The 18,715-nt window shown below is 46.0% G+C and overlaps 1 long non-coding RNA gene and 1 pseudogene across 1 annotated transcript; both read left to right on the top strand.

Annotated features, from left to right (window-relative positions):
- The first annotated feature begins 1,346 nt into the window (after positions 1-1,346).
- On the top strand, positions 1,347-3,206 carry LOC142563980 (uncharacterized). The gene is made up of 3 exons (XR_012824458.1): positions 1,347-1,410; positions 2,540-2,713; positions 2,788-3,206. It is a non-coding gene; the product is annotated as an uncharacterized LOC142563980 (long non-coding RNA).
- An 8,768-nt stretch (positions 3,207-11,974) lies between these two features.
- On the top strand, positions 11,975-14,395 carry LOC142563981 (uncharacterized; annotated as a pseudogene).
- The last annotated feature ends 4,320 nt before the right edge of the window (positions 14,396-18,715 follow it).

Genomic DNA, 18,715 nt, shown 5'->3' on the forward strand with positions numbered 1-18,715 from the left:
CAAGTGGGGACCCAGGCCGTGCGGCCGGTGCCCATAAGACGACATAGGCCCCGTCCTGACCACGCATGCAGCGCAAGTTTTACTGCAGGCTCCAATAAATGTTTCACCAATCCAATCCAATGCGTTTTGAGTAGCCACTTTTTTAAGCTGTGGTCCACTTACTACGAACTTCAGTATATAACAAACCGACGTCGCATGGCGCTCGGGTTAATTTATATGCGGGCTATACTGTAGTGTTTCTACTTTTCATCGCATAATCACGGCGGTACGTCATCCCCACCAGGCGGGCCTGGAAGAACAACAAGCCTCAGAGATCAGAACGGCCTCCAAGCGCAAACGCAGAGGGCGCTTGGAAGGGTGATGCCCCATCAACATCAAAGTCATTTCATTGCTGTGCCAGAGAACGTTCTTTATTTTATGAGAGAGCATTGTGGCGTCGTGCAAGCCAGGACTCGCATCTTGCCAAAGCTAAGACAAAAACACTGTGTGCTTAGCATACAAGAAAAAATGGATATTGTTCGCGCTATTGAATGTGGCATGAAGAAGTCGGATCTGGCATGTGAGAGGGATCTACCTAAGGGGGGACTTGGCTTTTCCGGACCGAAAATCAGCCCAAAAGTCTAATTTTCAATCTTTCAATTTTTGCGTTCCTGACGTGTTTCCGCACCTTTCTCCAAAACTTGGTTCCAAAATGCCGCGTATTTCTCCCGTTATCATGATGTAAAGATGCGAGTGCGCAAGCGTTGCTCTTTAAATTGTACACAAATTTGCTGCATTTCAATCGAGCGTCACTCGGCAACGGTGCACTTCCTTGGCGCCATTTTGGTATATTTTAATAGCATGCATTTCAGACTTTTTTTCTGTTCATTTAGTGACCCTGTGCACACTTGAAAGGCGAAAAAAAAGAAGCGTCCGTAAAAAAGAACTTTCGCGCATTTCCATTGGTCACTCGGAACACGTGGTCAAGATGCCGCGCTGACTGACTGACCCTAGTGCCGCTTGCCCAAGTGCCGCCGTCGCATGCCGCCATTTTGTGTAAGACTGAGTCCTTGGGTCTGTTCGATTCAGCTGCACCACTTGAACCAGTTCACGCGGTGCCGCACCTTGCCGTTCATTTCAGTGGTGCAGCTTAGCGTCCCCTGCACCCTAGCGTTCGTTTCAAAAAGCGCAGCAAAGGTGCAGCGCTGGTTCAGGAATTTTCAGAACCTGCTCTGCTGGTGGTGCTGCGTTGGTGCACACGCAGTTCAAGAGCTTGCACACTTGTGAGCAGACCACAACAGACGATGTCAGCGAATGACTTTATGACGCTGTTTATACTTGTAGACGGGGTGCAAACGCAGGTTACCCCTGTAGTCAACGAGGATGGCACCCACATTCCCTTCGGCGATGGCTTTGCCTACAGAACGTCAAGTATGTTAACCGTTTTTAGTCACATGGGGTCAATTTCCTGTTGTCAGCTCCTTCAATTCAGCTGCCAGCACCTGTGAATATGGTGCATTCGTTGTTTAGCTATAGCAGTGTGCCTGTTTGCCAACATGCCAGTACTGAAGCGTACAAAATGCATGTTATTCTGATCCGGAAATTTATCGCGCATTGTTTCCCGTGCAACAAAGGTGGTGGGAATAACAAGTACATAGTAATGTGCATAAAAATTAAATATGTTGGTTGCGACAAAAGAAAGAAGATGTTAACGTTTATATGTTGCACTGCACACAACAAACTCGTATGCCAATCGAGAAAAAATTGAAGTAACTATTAGTAGGCTTCGCTGTGGCATTCTGGCACCCTCACCAATTTATCACATGCATATTGAAGATGAGACCATGGAATTTTTTTCAAGTTCTTGTCGACGTTTTATTATCTTAAGTAAATGAACCCTAAAAACAGCACTCTGCCTTCTTGGATTAGATTTAACTGTTCAAAATGTACTATCTTTGGGTGCCTCTACACTTCGGCATAGTGACGGGAAGCTTAGCGCTGGCGTCCAAGATTTTCTTTTAGGATCAATGAGATTTAAACTCTGAATACAAAATTTTAAGCCTCCTTTTCTTTCACTAAAATTGAATTTTAACTGTTTTATTATAATTATGGTAGAATTTTCATTTTCGTAAAATCATGCAGGCTCTACAATCTTTATCTTTCGTTTATTACTTACCTATTATGAAATTTTGACTTATTTTACACTTCCCTATAAACTACCCGAATCTTGGCGAATCCCCCAGAGTGGGTACGTGCCACTAGGTAACAAAAATCTACATGTACATCTACGTCTGAGTGTGTAGGTTGGCAAGTTGCTCCTCTTTACTACCGAGCTTTGGAGTGCTCGGAGGACCCGGTTTCTCATACTAAAATACAAAGAACTGAATCTTCTCGTCGGAAGAAAAAAAGGCAGCCTTAAGCAAGTTTCATTTACTTTCTCATTGAAGTGTTAACAGAAAGTTCAATTTCAACTTTGTTTGCTTAGGCACTTGTGAGCGTACTTCAGTAGCTTTAAATGTCCTATAATTGCCAATTTCTAATCCACAACTTTTTTTCACAGGACAAAAAAGGCCATGTGGCAAGCAATTGCTCTGATGATCACCACAGAATCCTCAGCTATGATGACTGAGCTCCAAGTGCAAAATAAATGGAAGAGCCTTGAACGCTCTTGTAAGAAGATCAAAACAAAAAACAATTCATCCGGGCACTCGAAGGCTTTGTGTGAATATGAAGAGTGAGTGCTGTCGACTATTGCGTACAGTCTCAGGCTTTTGTATTTGCAACTAATTCTTTTCTTCTTTCATACAGAGCTAAGTGACGTTCTCGAAAAAGAACATCACATCACGCCTACAGTGCTGATGAAGCCTGGAGCAACAAATGAAAAAGACAGCAGGGACACTTGCCTCATTTTGACAGAAGTTTAGTTATCCCCCTTAATCCTGCACATTGTTTTTCAGCAAGTCTCTCGGCGCTGATGACGGCACTGACAACATGGAGCCAGAATTGTCAACGGGCAAACCCCTGCCAAGGCCTGCATCAGCTGCAGTTGTGAATGCACACCCGAAGGATGCCTTGCCAAGAAAAAAGGACAGCACATCGTTGAATGCCCTTTTAAAAGAATTTAAGGAGGCAAAGGAAGTGTGGGCCGAACGCTCTGACAGAAAAATGTCCTTGTTAGACCGGCTGGTAACAGCTGTTGAGAAAGTTGCCACAACAGCTTCTGAATAAAAATTTCCAACAAAAACACTGATACTTATGTGCGTGCGTGTTGTGCATTATTATCAGACAACAGAGGACAACCATACAAGGTAGCCTGGGACTTGCAGGACCCAAACGTCTCGATTCTTTATCGTTCACAAGCATTTTCTCAAAAAGTACATTTGCAGCATTGCACAGAGTGAAGCAAAATTTATCTGCGTAAGTACTGCTAGTGGTACAAGGATACGCACTTCTGTGTTTTAGCACTGCTTTTCGGCAATTGCCTTTCACAGGTACTCACTGTAGCCTGCCCCACTGCAGTCAACAACATGGCCACTGTCCTCATAATTTCTGACTTCCTCCAGCTCTTTTAAGAAATCTCTCTTCTCATAAGTTGTGCAGGACACATGCGTCCCGATTCTTTATCGTTCACAAGCATTTTCTCAAAAAGTACATTTGCAGCATTGCACAGAGTGAAGCAAAATTTATCTGCGTAAGTACTGCTAGTGGTACAAGGATACGCACTTCTGTGTTTTAGCACTGCTTTTCGGCAATTGCCTTTCACAGGTACTCACTGTAGCCTGCCCCACTGCAGTCAACAACATGGCCACTGTCCTCATAATTTCTGACTTCCTCCAGCTCTTTTAAGAAATCTCTCTTCTCATAAGTTGTGCAGGACACATGCGTCCATGATTATAAGGCAGCACTGCTTGATGCTGGCTGCGTCCACCAAGTACCGCCTGCAAAGTCACTGCTTAACCCCCGAATGCAGAGATCTAACTTGGATCGTGCTTGGAATTGACTTGACGAAGTCAGCCTAAAGCAAGAAGCAGACTTCGAAACGCGCAAGTCGGCTTTCGCATTTGATAGACGCTCAAGCTGACTTGTTTCGTCAAGTCAAGACTGTGCTTCAGTGCAAAAGTGGCGCGGTCGACCAAAGGGAGTAGTGCGGCCACGTCCGGAGTAAAGACGCCACACGCCAGGAAGACGTCATGGCCGGTGACGCCTCCCTTACAGGCGAAGGCTAATCGTTTCGCAGGCATTCCTAATAAAGTAGCTTCACTCGCTGGCTCCCAATAAGACATATGAAATGTTTGATATCATAAAAACTACAGTTGAACCTCGATGCATCGAACAGCGTGATGATCACGAAATAGTTCAATATAGCCAGAATTTGATATAGAAAGTCACATAAAAAACAGGTCAAGAACTTCTGCAAATCAATCAATGAACCAAGGGCACAATTGGGGATCGTTGATTGGAGTGTGTGTGTTTGGTTGCGCTGCACGCAATTGGCATAGGCCACGCCAACTTTGTCAGCCGGGAACGTGTGATCTAGGCCAATCGCGCGTGCCGCAACCAAACGTGCACTCCGAATAATGATCCCTGATCGCACCCCAATCGCGGCACAGTAAATACTCACTTCAAGCTTCACATAAAGTATTTGTTTATTCGGCTGAAAGTACGGAAGCAGTGTAGCCTGCTTCTTATTGGCAGCCACGTGCTTAAACAGGGAGTCCTCAGCATAGTCTAAAAGATCCACAAGCGATAGGTCGGTGGCGTAGATGGGCGAAAGCAGCTACAGCCTCAGTTGAAGTTGGGAGCAGGGCAACATCAACGTTTGTGAGATCAACCTCGGCAGCATCCTCATTTGGCCGCTACTTCTGCTGCGATCTTCCTGTCCATCAGTCGAAGCATTTTGAAACGTTCTCAAGAATTAAGCATTAAGTGGCATCTTGAAAGGTGCAAAGGAGTCAGCCCAGTGAGCGCGCATTGTCACATGCCTTTGCAGATGCAAACCACCAGTTCTTGCGAGGTGCGGCAGGTGCAGAGCGCGGCACTTAGGAAGAGTCAGCGCGGCAAATGAAATGCATCGTTGACGTCGAACTAGCCAAGCAGCCTTGTGTGTTCATGACTACGTTCAAATGGCAGCCTCGGCACAGTCGATGTGTGCAGCTACAGTGTGCAGCAGTTGGGAATGCGGGAAAGCTCACTGCTTGTCAACAGAGTGCACCTGGTCTAAGCTGGCAGAGTTCGACATATCTATTTTACGTCCGACCCCGTTAGAAATAAAAAAAAAAATGCATGCAATTTTCCAGGTGATATAGAAAGTGTTCAATATATGCAATAATTTGATATGTCCATGTTGAATGTATCGAGGTTTGGCTGTATATATTGCACTAGAAAAATTATTGCATATTTGAAATCATAACATCAAAATACACAAGCTGTGAAAGTTTAATGAAAATCTGCTCAAAAATAAGGAAATTTGTTTCTGATGCAAAGTCTCCCCTTAACTACAGTGTGTGGCACTTGGAATACGAAAGAAAAGTTGCTCGGCAACGCTACTGCAACCACGAAAAGATGTCGCCTACGAGGTTCGACTTTTCCCGATATAGAGTATCAGTTGGTGAAGTGGTTAAAAGCAGTGCAGTTGAAAAACTTGCCTGTTAGCGGAACCCCTGCTTGTGGAGAAGGCCCTGCTTTTCGCTTCGCAAATTAACCACGACGACTTCATATGCACTAATGGCTGGCGAGGTTTAAGGCGAGGCAAGGCATAAACACGTGAACCGTTTCAGGAGAAGGTGCCGCTGGCGATGTGGATGGCGCAGAACAAAGGCAAAATGGTCAGCTAAAGCACATTTTGAAAGACTACGCGCCCAACGATATCTTCAACTTGGGTGAGTCAGCCCTGTTTTTCAAGCTGCTGCCAAACAGGACCCTTGCGTTTAAAGGTGAGACATGCACCAGCGGCAAGCATGCCAAGGACAGGATTTAAGTTGTGTTCGGAGTGAACATGTCAGTAATTACAAACTTCCACTTTTCGTGATTGAGAAGTCCGCCAAGCCGAGATGTTTCAAAAGCATCTGACTGCTGTCTGGACTCATCTACCGCAGCAATATGAAAGCGTGGATGGCTTCAAAGGTTCTTGAGGAGTTCATGCACCTCAATGACCACCGTTTTGCGGCAAAGAACAGAAGAGTTGTGTTATCTTGGATAATGCGTTGCCATTTGCGGCCGGAATGCCCACTTGCGGCTGTGAAGTTGGCGTTTCTGCCTCCTAATACCACAGCAATTGCCCAGCCCTTGGACCAAGGCGTCATTCCGGCTGCGAAACAGCTCTACTAAAAAAATCTGCTGTGCAGAATTTTTCTAGCGCTTGAGTGTGGCAAGGTTTCTTCGATTGACCTGCTGGGCACAATTCACCGGCTTGAATACTCATAGCGGCAGGCTGAATCGGCAACAGTGCAGAACTGCTTGAAGCGCACTGGCCTCATGGTGTGTAGAGGTAACGCAGAGGATGCTAGCGGCATCGTCGACCAGTGTTCTGACGCTGTCAACCAAGCTTGTGAAACCCTGCTCTCTGAAGTGCTGCAGCAGCATGGTGTTACAGAAGGCATTTCCTTCACCGACTTCAGAGACATCGACAGCAAAGTTCAGGCTTTTCTGGACAGAGTAAAGCATTGGTTCGGGCTACTTGGTAATCCATATTACGTGCTCTTTACGACGCTCTGCCATGCCACTTCCCAATGACATCGATAACGGCCAGCTCCCGCAGTTGAGTAACGCCGGAGATACCGATGGCGTGTTAAGCCTAGTCCTCTAAGCGCTCCTGACAATGGCTGCATTTCATCCACATTTCAGCACGACACTACTATGCTGTAGTCGGAAGTTCTGCAGCGTATTGACAGTGAAGCTCAAGGAAAACTTCAAGCATTAGCATCAACTCCTGCCCCTGACTGAAAATTGGAACTACTAAATTGCTTTGATGACACCATTGCCGGGACAAATGAGCTCTGGCTATGTCTGCTGAGCATGCGTCTGCTGAAAACTTGCAGCAAATGCTCAAAAGGCATCCCTGTAGTGACTCCAGCCACACTACATTCTAATCTCTAACCTATAAGTTTACCTACAAACATGAGTGAATGAAATTAGTTACATCTTCTGCCCTTTTGACATTTTCATTATATTGCTGATCATAAGGGTTACAATGAGGAAATTGAGTGGGATGGGAGCTGTTTATTAGTTACTTTGATCTGCTGCCAGCATGTATGCCAGCATGTAATCTCTACATTGCAACCTACAAAATTCTATGTAACCTCGAACCGAGACTACACGAAGACCTCATATAGGGAGTGGAAGTTAGCAATTTACATATCAGGAAAGCGCAGGATAAGAAAGCCTGTGTTTACAGATTGTTGATCTGCTCGATAAGCACGTGCACGGCTGCTCAGACACAAATGGTGCCTGAGGGCAAATTACTCATTAAGCCAGCAGAGCCACATAACAGAAGTAGCCCGGGAGAAAATAATGTCCTGCAATCAATTCTTGCTGAAAGTACAATCACCAACTGAACAAATGTCCCTGCACGTGTCCTGCAGAAAGCTGCCTCATTTTTCTACAGGATCATATTCGGTAGCTACCAAGGATATGGTTGCAGGCAAGATGTTAAGTTATCAGATGCGCCGACGCATGCCAGCGCAAGTACTTTTATTGGTGTTTGTTTTAAGGCGACAGCCTGTAATGGCTCATGCTCGCGGTCGCGTCCGTTCGTGCGCTGGAATCATGCTAACTGTGGCCTCTCCTCTGCGCAGTGGCGCAACCTCCTCCCCCCCTAGCAACCGGGACGCCGGTGGCGGGCGCAGCTGTGCGTAGCAATTGTGACATCACACAGTAACGGTAGAATGAGTGCGCATCGGCGGTGGCAGCTGCACCGCCGCTCCTTCGCCAGACGTCTCGTTGCAGTCGAGTGAGTGAGACGCATGGCTCCAAAGCAGCCCAGTGATTCCGCGCCAAGCGGTTCAGGGAAGCGGCAGCGGATGCCGGATTTCCCCAACACCAAACACCAGAAGAATAAGGAGCGAATGCGCATGAGACGACAGAACCCAAGAAGCTGCCGTGTTTCCACCAACCCAGAGGTCCTTGTGTTTGGTGGAAAGGGCCGTTTGACAGCAGACCTGATCTCCTAGCTAACCTCTTACTACGGATGAGCTCTCAAGACCCACAAAGGAGATGTAGGTGCCACTCAAAGAGTAGTGATAGCCACATATCATCCCATTACATTAAAGGATGATGTGGCTAATCACACTCTTTGTCCATCAGGCCCTAAGTCCTGGTGCAAGCAAAATACTGCAGTGGTCAAGGGTGAGCCAGTTACAAGACATCCTCGAAAGGTTCCTCCTCATGTGTGTCAGGCTTTACGTCCCATATATATGAACGTCTTTCAGACAACAAACTGCTACAACGTTGCCAGCGTGGTAAAATGCAAAATAACAACGAAAGCCTGCATTCGATGATCTGGGCACTGGCTCCAAAAGACCGGCACGCCTCATTGTTCATGGTGGAGGCTGCTGTGGCAGAGGCAGCATTAAAGTTCAATGCAGGCAATGCAAGGGCCTCAAAGGACATAATGAAAGCATTATGTCTAAATCCAAGCCAGCAAAGTCGCACTCACATGGCCGACAAAGCTAGGCATCAAATGGCAGCATCAGCCAAGAAACGCAAAGCATCAGAAAACTTGCAGCAGTCCCTCAAAAACCGGCACACAGGGGCTGGGAGTCGGGACTACATGCCTGGTGCCTACTGAGCTGTCCCAGCTGTAAATTTGTAAATAGAATAGGCTTTTGCATGTTTTCTCACTTTTCTCAAAACATGTTTTTGGGTCACCTCACCAGACTGTCGGAGTGATACCTCGTGATCTAGAACAGCTAGAGCAATAATTCTTTCTTTAGCAGAAAGCCTGATCTGCATATTAAAGAGAGAGTGCTGAGAGCAGAATTTCAAATTTGTGCACATGTATATTTCTATTTTATGAATTTTCTTTTCATGTAGTAGCTTTAGGACAAGGAAATAATTTTGATCACCTGCAGAATGGCTAATTAGAATTTCACTTGAAAACATATTGCAGCATTGCAGTTATTGCACATTATAGTATCTTGCTATGCAATAATATTCACTTTCTGCTGAGCAGTTTTTTTCCATTGTCTCCGGAAACAATATAGTGGCAGCACTGTCAATCTCCTGAACTAATGGCCCTACAAGAAAACTTATTGCATATTTGAAATCAGTAGGAAAAACTAAGTAAGCCTGTTTATTTTCATCAGAGTTGGCCATAAGATGCAGGAAATAATCTCCACAACCCATGTCCCCCCTTAAATAGATTACTATCTGTTTCTGTATGTTGTAAACTCAGTGACTGACAGCATTAGCTCCACCTGACCTGTATGAAAATTGTGGTCATGTACTGCTTCATTGACGATTGACAATAAACAAAGTAAGCTTACTTGTCCGACGTGTTTTTTTGCCAGTTGAGGCAGTGGATCGGCAGTGGATTGCGTGGCTCTACAATGGGTCAGCAAGCGACTCACTACGATGCTGGTGATAGCTATCTGTAGAACGACGGCATCCTTCGCGCCGGCTCTGGCCGTGTGAGAGTTGACGCTAGAACTGTCACGAGCAGCACAATAGCTCAAGTGAGTGCCCGTGATCAAGCCACGCTTGATAGACTCAAGTTGATGCTGGCAACAGCGCGAAAGACTGCTGTTCTCACTGATGCAAGCGACGCGTCATTGGCTTCAGCTGTGGGCATTGCAGCTTTATACGCGACTGTTCACCTGAACCTTGTGAATGTGCTGCTCGCTGCCTTGCAGTGCAAGGTATGAGGCGGGTGTGCGAAACTAGTCACGGGCGACCGTGACTACGGCTTGGCCAAGAAGCTGGTCATGTTGCGCAAGAATTGTGGTGAAGTTGTGACGCAACGGAACTCATGCATGTAATCCGTTTGAGATTAACGTGTTAGCCACATGTGCAATGCTCAGCAGTGGAAATGGCCAAACAGCCATGAACGACATCTTTGCGTCGATGGAGCTTTCGTGCCGGGGGCTACACAATAAAATGTTTCAGCGGCACCCAAAGAAGACGCTAGAGCCTGCTGCCACCCGAGCTGCCGTGATCGTTATGACACGGTGCGCGAAAGAAGTCACTGAACTGTATGAGGACATTTGTTTTGGACACAAAAAGAACATTGCCGAGTGCTACGACGGGACTTGGTTGACAAGGGGACATTCCTCACATATTGGCGTTGGAACTGTTGTTGAACTCTTCACTGGATATGTGCTCGATTACCACGTGATGTCTAACTTTTTTGGGGGCTACAAGAATGGCCCTAAGCCAGACAGTGAGGGCTATGACCTTTGGAAGTTGAGCCACAGTGCCAAAAACACACAAGCTGCAAGTCTGGCCAGATGGAAGTAGATGCAGGCAAAATCTTGTTCGAGAGGTCGCTTCAGCGACATAACCTTCGCTATACCACCATACTTTGTGACGGTGACAGCCGCACATACAATGCAATTAAAGAAGCGAAAGTTTACGGATACGCTGAAGTAGAAAAAGAGGATTGCGTTAACCATGTGAGAAAACGCATGGGCACCGCACTCAGCTGCTTACTATAGAAACACAACGGTGAAGGCAAACGAAGCCTCGGTGGCAAGGAGAGATTGACAGCTGAGCTGGTCGACAGGTTGGCTGTCTACTATGGGCGAGCCCTAAAATCACATGTTGGTGATGTGGAAGCCATGAGCCGCACAGTGACGGCAACTTTTTATCATACGACTTCCATTGACAGTTGCGCAAACCATGCCCCGAGCCCGGCTGGTTAGCAGTCTTGGTGCCACCAGAATGCAGCGAAGGCCAAAGGGGAGACGGAGCCTAGCCATAAATATAATTTGCCTAGCGATGCGGCTGCAGGTCTTTTGCCAGTGTACCAGCGCTTGTCAGAAAAGAGCCTGCTGCAGAGGTGCCTGAGGGGAAGGACTCAGAATTTGAATGAGTCTCTGCACTCTGTAACATGGAGCTTGCTAGCAAAAGAGGAGCACTGGTCTCTAGTTGCAGTACAGGCAGCTGTTGCAGAAGCTGTGCTGCGTTTTAATGCCGGCAACGAGTATGAAGCTGCAGAAGTGCTAGTAGAGCTGGACGTGAAAATAACAACCACTGGGTCCGGCAGGACAAAAGAAAAGGACTTGTGGCATAGCACAAGTTCTTCCAAAAAAAGGCCAAGTGAGGCTTGCCCTTGCTAAGGCAATAAAAAGAAAGCACCACGACAGCATGCATCTTTACTCCCCTGGTTCATTTTGAGAGGTATTGGTGGGGGAGGTCTGTGAATAAACGGAAATAATTTTGCCCGTTTTCTCAAAGCAGCATTTCTGCTGGTGTCATAGTCTTGGAGCAACAATATCTCCAGTTGTACTTATCCTATTGCAGTAATTCTTTTTTTGTCAGAAAGGTAGTGAATTGGCGAGTGAAGTAGGCTTAAAATATGAGTACAGTTGCCGACCGTTTATTCGGACCTCACGGGGACCGCGTAAATGTCTGAATGAACAGGTGTCCGAAAAAACAAATTCAGAAAAAAAAATTCTTTATGTCCACGCCCTTATTCGGGCACGGCAGCAGGCTCAAACAAATTGTGAATGCACCGTTGCATGCTGTTCCGTTTACGCGCAATCAGATAAGCCTGAATCTCGGAGAAGGTTGTACGGTGGCGCTACGGGAACAGTGGTTGAGAGCCATACGGAGGGACAACTGGGTGTCGAACACTACTTCGAATTATTCAAGAGTATGTAGCCGGCACTTCAAGGAAATTGACTTTGCGGAGGGCAAGCGGCGCCGTCTCAAGAAAGGTGTAGTACCCTCCTTGTTTCCGGAATACCCTTCATACATGAAGCCAAGGCAGTTTCAAGAAAGGAATACAGAAAGCATCAAGAAGAGGGCGTTTCCGAAAACCACAGAAAAGGAACCTGAACCGGCTACAAAACGGCAGATGTTGCAGGATAGCACAGATGCAGAAATGTCGGAGGACAACTGTCAAGAGGCCAGCCCGTCGGCTTATCCAGAAAGAGATGAACAGGCAAGACCTGAAAATGAAAAGGAATCACAGGAGGCTTCAAATAGCACACATGCAAAGGTTTCACATCAAGCAACGCAAGTGAACGTTGGAGCATCTATCCTACTTGCAACTGAAAGAACAAGATGGAAACGCAGAGAAAGGGATCTGAAAAAGCAGGTTGAAAACTTCGACGTACAGTTGACCAGTACAAAACAGAGCTTGAAAAAATGAAGAATGATTGCAATTTTGGTGGTCTGCAGTACATTCGCCAGCAGGCTGAAGAGAAGCATATTTCAGCTGTGTTTTTATTGGATCAAATTGTTAACTTTCGCCGAAAAAAACAACAACTTGGACTGAAGACGTAGTGTGCCACTGCATCGTACTACGCCACCTGTCAACAAAAGCTTACGAGCACATAAGGAGGGAAATGCTACTGAAACTACCTAGCAGAAGCACCCTTCTGAATTACCTTGGGAGCAGCTTGGGCGAGACAGGTGTCAACCACATAGTGCAAGCAAGACTGAAGGCTGAATTAGAAAAGCTGGATGCACCCCAATCTAGAACCTGCTCACTAATAGTAAATGAGATGCGGATAAAGCCGAAGCTTCAGTATAATAAGCAGCGAGATTGCTTTGTCGGTCAAGTCGACATGGGCATAGCAAGTGCACCTGACAGTGAGCTTGTTTTGGCAATCTCCTTGCTATGCTTTATCATAAATGGGCTCAGCACTACTTATAAGATTCCCGTTTCATACTTTTTTACGAAAGGGCTAAGTGGCTGTCAGCTATCAAAGTTGCTTCTCTATGTAATGAAAGAAGTAGAAGAAATAGGGTTCCGTATAGTACACTTGGTGACAGATAATCATAAAGTCAACGTAAGTGCAATGAAAGAGCTCTGCGGTGGGTTTTTGACCTACAGAATTCACCACCCACGCAATCCCGACCGAGAACTTTTCCTAAGCTTTGGTTATAGTCACATAATAAAAAATGTGCGGTCCCAGTTTCTGTCACGAGACCTCGGCAAAGCTGGCGAGGTGTCTTCATCCCACCTAAAGAAACTGTATGAAATGCAGAAAGCATGGATGGTCAAGCCAGTAAGGAATTTGAGCAGGAATGATGTCTATCCGAACAATATTGAGAAAATGAATGTTAAGAGGGCAGTGGAAGTATTCTCTTCAGATGTTACTTCAGCACTCAAAGTTCTTGTGAAGCAAGCAGGCCATAGCTGCCATCCTGCTTTTGCTGGTGCAGGACTGACAATAACCTTTATGAGAAATATATATTGATGGTTCATTTTGCATGACACAAGTAACACCGTGCAACATGTCCAGCAATGCTTTCCGGATGTGCGGCACTACGACAGCCCTGATGACGATTGCCTTGAGTGGCTAGAAGTTACATTTCCCTTGCACATGGAGGAATTGAAGAGAAATACATTATCTCCTCGTGGATTCCTTACGACTGAAACATATGAAGCGCTGCTGCTCACGACATACTCCACTGTTCATTGTGTCTGCTTCCTTCTCAAGAGAGAAAAGTTTGGTTTTGTGTTAAAAAGGAAGTTTAGCAGTGATCCCATCGAGTCATTGTTTGGGACACTCAGGCGGTTGGTCAGTTGCAATGACCAGTTGGATGTCCGTTCTGCAATCTCGGGGCTAGAAAAAGTTTTGAAGACGGGCATCGCAGCTGTGTCGCAGGACAGTAACATTCTTTGCGCTGAAGAGCCTGGACCACCTAAGGGGGTTTTACTTGAAACTCCACAGGTGTCGAAGAGCTCAGCTGAGCTTCCAAAGCAAGCTGTAAATGTACTGGAAGATCTCAGGTGGCCAAATGTGGCAAAGTCTGCAACACTGCAAGTGTCAGCAATGGTTTATGTTGGCAGATGTGTTGCCTGTGTAGTTAAAGAGCGTACTGAATGTGACAGCTGCAGTGCGATCGTCACCAAGTCTTTGACTAAACAGCCACTTCAGATGTTTACTTTTCACCAGGACAGAGGTGGATTGTTATACCCTTCAGACAACCTGCTTCACGTCCTAGAGACCCTGCGGATATTTGTCCAGACAGCACTTCAAAAATGCCCAACGCTTCACAAACCTCTGCAAACGCTCTTAGATGCAGCTGTACCAGCTGTTTCTAAGTCTGGCCTTCTTCACTGCCCCAACACCCAGCACCACCATGATGTAGCTAAGTTGGTGTGCTCAAGATTTATAATGCCGCTACTAGTGAACTATGCCTTTGCTGCCACTGACAAGAGTGACATCTACAAAGCTTTCTTCCAGAAGCCAGTGTCGAGAAAATATGTCAAGTTGTGAACTTCTGATGCTTCATTCTGTTTCCTTTCCATGGGAATAATTTTATTTCTTGTTTTGCTTAGACATAAAAAGGAGTTTGGTTTTTCTGTCTGACGTGCATGCAGTGCTTAAGTACCAAAAATTATGCTCACGTTCCTAACAAGATGAGCACACGTTCCCGACAAGAAGCAGCCAGTTTGAAACATGAATTATTTGCGGACGCTGATAAATTGCACAGAAAATGCACAGAAAAATGCGCAACGTGCCTCACGAGCGGCACGCGACCACCACTTTGTCGCTGAAACTGCATGCGCAGCACCCCGCCGTGAGTGGCACCCTTACCGCGATGAGCGGCGGCCCCGCGCTACTGTATTGACGGCGCACCCCCTTTGTTCGCTCCTTGATCCGGCAGGCACAGAGAAAATACAGGAGGCCGTGCCTCGACACAGCACACAAAGCAAACACCACTGTGCTGTCACACCGGCACCATTCGCACAAACATGACCTACTCTCAGCGTCGTGCACGAAGAAAGAAACAAATCAGCTGCTGGATTGCCTTGACATGGCTTACTAAGCTGAGACCGGAACTGCTGTAGTCACTCATAGCCACTCTACCGAATCAGGCAGGAAGGATGAGGATAGGCAGGGATTTTCAGTAGCGCCACCTCGTGGGACAGCAAGGAAGCTCAGTTCAAAACAAAAATGGCATTCAGCAAGTCGAACCATGCACCGGTCAGAGTCGGTGGGGGCAAGTGCCATCGATCGAGTTGGCTCAAGGAGTGTCCGAAAAATTGGACAAAAGGTTGCAAGGTGTCCGAACTTTCGGCAGTTGATATACATTATGGTCTATAGGGAGAATGGGGGTGCCGCAAAGCAGATAGAATAATCGAGCATGTCCGAATTTTTGGAGTCCAAAAAATCAGTCAGCAACTGTAAATATTATTACAGAAAATTTGTAAAAATAATTATTTTTCCTGACAGTTGCATTAGCTTTTACTTCAAAAATTCTTACATGCCCTAATTTTGGTCCAAATTTGTGAAAAATATTAATTCTTGCCTGGTTGGACCCCTGCATCAGCCTTGATCAATTTAGTGTTCAAGCATTTGCCGTAATCACTACGAACATGTTGTGAAATGTTTTTCCTCATTTTCTCAAAACATTTTTGATGTTTTGGAGTGACGATATCTCTGGGTCTACTTATCGCAATAATTCCTTTTTTGTCAGAAAGGTGGACAAATCGGAAGTGACATAGGCCTAAAGTATGAACCAATATCATTACAGAAATTTTGAAAAAGTAATAATTTCTTCAGGGTTTTACTAATGCCTTCTGCTTACAAAAGTTTGACATGCTGTAATTCAGAATAAATTGGTTCAGACCATTCATTATTTTAGCACTGCAACCTGTGATCATTCAACATCATTTTGATTTGCCAGTCTCCTTCATAACAGCCAGCATTGTAGAGAGAACTCCACCTCCAAATCAGTCCATACAAAAAAAAACATGAATTGCTTATATTTTGAAAAGTACTTGTTGCATGGGAAAACCAATTGCATGTGTAAAATCAGCATGCTAAAATACGTAAGTGATGTAACTTTGATCAAATTGTGGCCATAAACAAAAACAAAAATTTAAGTGGGGGGGGGGGGGGCCTTAAGGTGATGTATTGTAGCCGCGTCTTGTTGATGGACATGGCGACGCAGGCAGGCAAGAAGCAACCAGAATTCAAAATCAATCTACTGATGGCTGTGCAGTTTATTGGTGCGTGGTTCGAAGTGAGTGCTTCTACGGTGCGGAACTGCTTTAATACGTTCCTGTCTGCACCTACAGTCGCCGACCGTTTATTCGGACCTCAAGGGGGCTGTGGAAATGTCAGAATAAACAGATGTCCGAAAAAGCAGATTAAGAAAAAAAAAAATCTTTTATTTCCACACACTTATTCGGGCTCGGCGGTAGGCTTGAAGAAATCTTGAAGGCGCCGTTACACGCTGTTCCGTTTACGCGCAATCAGATAAGCCTAAATCTCGGAGAGGGTCGTGCGCACGACCTACTGGAACTCCAGACCTGCACAGATATCCGGCTTCTATGGGAGCAGCTTGCGCCCACTTTCGTTCAACCGACGGCTGTAGGTGGCGCTTTTATAACCTGTTCGTCTGCTACGTGGTGGGCGGCTGTGCGGCGTTGTAATTAGTACGGCAGCTGTTGTGTGGTGACAAACTGCTTGTCTAGTTGATGATTTTTGCTAACACAGTGACAATGATGTCACAAGGCTTTGATTGGTCACTTGGCTCCAAAAGTTGACTGCCCGAACCTAAAAAATGTCGGAGCGTGTAGTCCGCTGCTCTCTAAAATAGCGTTAAATAGCTGCTCCTATTGCCTTTTTCAAGCAGATTATTATAAATCACATTGTGCATAGACTTCGCAATGTACACAACAGTTCATTGTACACGTTGTACAATTCGCTTCTGCGCTCTTTAGAAACTTGAAACCACTGTAATGTTCAACGTCAGAACGACTACAGTCGAACCCGACTATATCAAACCCGTTTACATCGAATTATTCTATCTATCGAACAATTTCAGGACACAATATAGTTACAATGAGTATATATCGGAAAAATTATGCTTACATCGAACAAAAATAGCAGCGACACCCGATATATCGAACGTCAAGCGGCGGAAAGTGCCCCCGGAAGATGGCTTTCCCTTGCGGTGGCGGAGAAAACCCGGCTGCGCGGCTCCATCCAACCGCTCTCCCTACCGTGACCGCGCCCGACCGCGCTGCCTCGGACGAGCCGTCGGCACCCCCCTGCAAAAAAATGATCCTGGCCCGCCCACAGCGCTTGCTCAGATAGCCAATCAGATGCTCTTGTGCCCTCGTCGTGCAAGATGGCGAAAGTGCGAATTGTCTCGCTGTTTTTGTGTGCGTCTTGTAGGCCTTCTCCCGCAGTGTTGCCGTGATGAAGCGGCAGAATTTGCCTTTCGTCGTGAAGCTCACAATCATAAATCGTGCCGAATGCGGCGAGAAGTCGGATGTCCCCGCAGAGCACAAGATTCCGAGGAGCACTCTCGGCACGATCTTGAAGAATAAGGGGGATTAGGGCTAAAGCGTCCAAACTCGCGACCCGGTGCCCGTGGCACCCGACCCGTACGCACGGCTGCGTACGAGTGGTTAATCTAAAATTGCTTCAGCCGTGCCGACTTCCGCATGCTCGGTGATGACCGTAAATTTTGATGAATGCGACGAAGCCGTTGCCAGTGTTGCCGAAGTTTGGAGCGAACTGTCAGAATTTCCGGGAGCTGTTGACGAATCAACGGTGGATGAGTTTGTGAGCGCAAATGATGTGTCGCGACCACGGGAGAGCCCGAAAACGAAGACTACATTGCCAACATCGTACCGAGCACAAGTGAAAGTGGGCACAATGAGGAAAGCAACGACGGTCCCACATCCTCCGAAATGATTGGTGCGCTCGCAATAGTCCGGTGCTTCTGCGCGAATGCGGAAAGTTGCGGCCTCAGCTGCTCCGACTCCTTAATGTGGAAAAGTGCGTGCGTCGCAGGCAGCGAAATTGCCAAAGCAGAAGAAAATGCAGGACTATTTCGTGCGAAACTAAGCTAGTTTAATCAATAAAGTGATTTTATAAATGGTATGTGCTTTTATGACATCCAATTATTTAGCAGGCTTATATCGAATTATGCTCTATATCGAACTGATAGGCGTTTTTTGCGAGTTCGATATAGCCGGGTTCGACTGTACCACTCATTTTAACTCTTAAATGTTGTCCGTGAATGCGTCGTGAGTTCAAAAGGCGAATTACGCACACAGCTTCACTGCGTACGTATTTTAAGCACCATCGTTATGCTGCCGCTGTACCATGCAGAAAAGCTAGCTTTACAGTTTGAAAAGAGTTCCGTGACACGATTTAAGGCTTGCAGAGCAGCACATATTAAAGCACTTGGATCCAACAATAAAAACAAGATATGCTCACCTTCCCTTGAAACAGAATCGATCAACCTATTGCACATATGGGGTGGAGGACTCACTTGTGAATACTTTTACTGTACTTTTACCAGATCATCTGCCTTTCACTACGGCACACAGCAGTAAATCCTAATGTCATCTACGACATTAGGCTATCTGTAATTGACTAAAGAAAGCTAGAATATCCTATGAATCTTTTTAAACAATTTTTCCAGTCTCTTACGGAGGCTAGGAAAGGGAAATTTATGCCGTCGATCTAGTATTGCAGCTGCCACCTATGCTCGTTGTCTACATTTTTTGCACCGCTCCTCCTCATCTAGTTTCACTATTCAAATGCAAAGCATTCGCAAGTATGTTTTCTTTTGTATATTTGTGAATTTATTCATT

This window comes from Dermacentor variabilis, chromosome 11 (genome assembly GCF_050947875.1).
Source record: "Dermacentor variabilis isolate Ectoservices chromosome 11, ASM5094787v1, whole genome shotgun sequence".
Taxonomy (NCBI): domain Eukaryota; kingdom Metazoa; phylum Arthropoda; class Arachnida; order Ixodida; family Ixodidae; genus Dermacentor; species Dermacentor variabilis.